At 51.6% G+C, this 1,486-nt stretch overlaps 1 pseudogene; it reads left to right on the top strand.

Annotated features, from left to right (window-relative positions):
* The first annotated feature begins 268 nt into the window (after positions 1-268).
* On the top strand, positions 269-1,190 carry LOC104071782 (annotated as a pseudogene).
* Positions 1,191-1,486: the final 296 nt, after the last annotated feature.

Here is a 1,486-nt window from a genome sequence, read left to right as displayed (position 1 = left end):
GCTTTTGCCACTTGTGTTTACCAGCTGCTATAGAGCAAATCTGACTCCTGGGGAGCCCCTTGGGCTGAGACCCCTGCTCCTCCTGGCACACTGAGACAGAACAAATCAGAACTGAATGGAGGGAGCAGCATGAACGTCCTCTTGAGAAGGAGAGAGGCAAAGTGGGAGTTTTCTCTGAGAAACAGAACAGATTTTCCTGAGAGAAGCCTGCCCTGACATGTCCATGTCTTTTCCTCCTTGGACAGCACCCAAGTCCCAGAGGGACCAAATGTCCCACACCAGCTCCATCACTGAATTCCTCCTCCTACGCGGGAGCTGCAGCTCTTGCACTTCTGGCTCTTCCTGGGCATCTACCTGGCTGCCCTCCTGGGCAACGGCCTCATCATCACCGCCATAGCCTGCGACCACCGCTTCCACACCCCCATGTATTTCTCTCTCCTCAACCTCTCCTCGTCGACCTGGGCTTCATCTCCACCACTTTCCCCAAATCCATGGCCAATTCCCTTTTGGATACCAGGGCCATTTCCTATGCAGGATGTGCCGCCCAGGTCTTTCTGTTTGTCTGTTCGATGTCCTCAGAGTTTTATCTTTGCGCTGTCATGGCTTACGACACTTCTTCATCTGCTTCACTGCTATTTGCGAACCCCTGCATACGGGACCCTCCTGGGCAGCAGAGCTTGTGTCCACATGGCAGCAGCTGCCTGGGGCCGTGGGTTTCTCGATGCTCTGCTGCACACTGCCAATACCTTTTCACTACCACTCTGCCAATGCAGTGCCATAAACCAGTTCTTCTGTGAAATCCCCCAGATCCTCAACTCTCCTGCTCAGGCTCCTACCTCAGGGAAGTTGAGGTCCTTGTTGTTAGTCTCTGTTTAGCATTTGGGTGTTTTGTTTTCATTCTTTTCTCCTATGTGCAGATCTTCAGGGCTGTGCTGAGGATCCCCTCCAGGCAGGGACGGCACAAAGCCTTTTCCACGTGCCTCCCTCACCTGGCTGTGATCTCGCTGTTTGTCAGCACTGCCATGTTTGCTTACTTGAAGCCCCCCTCCATTCCCTCCCCAGCCCTAGATTTAATGATGGCTGTTCTGTACTCGGTTATGCCTCCAGCAGTGAACCCCCTCATCTACAGCATGAAGAATCAGGAGCTCAAGGATGCCCTGAGGAAACTGATTTCATCAACACCTTTTTAGCAGTGATAAACTTCCCATCAAGGCACGAACTTGATCTCTGTCACCTGGAGTCTGTATAAAGGTGTCAAACACTGGGTCAGAGCTGAATCCCTCACAGTATCTCTGTAATAAAATGGGTTCTCCTCTGGACCATGGGCTTTTCTTCCAAAGCTGGTGTCAGGAATAGGCATGAGCGATTGCATCCCCAGAAGGATGTTGCTCAGGATTGTGCATGGCTGCAGGAGCAAAAATGTGTCAGTCACATTGTTACCTGTTAGCAACTGAGGTTTGGATTTCAAACTCACCCACCAGTGTCT

Source organism: Fulmarus glacialis, unplaced genomic scaffold (genome assembly GCF_000690835.1).
Source record: "Fulmarus glacialis isolate BGI_N327 unplaced genomic scaffold, ASM69083v1 scaffold31161, whole genome shotgun sequence".
NCBI classification, from domain to species: Eukaryota; Metazoa; Chordata; class Aves; order Procellariiformes; family Procellariidae; genus Fulmarus; species Fulmarus glacialis.
This window is presented reverse-complemented; position numbering and strand designations above follow the sequence as displayed.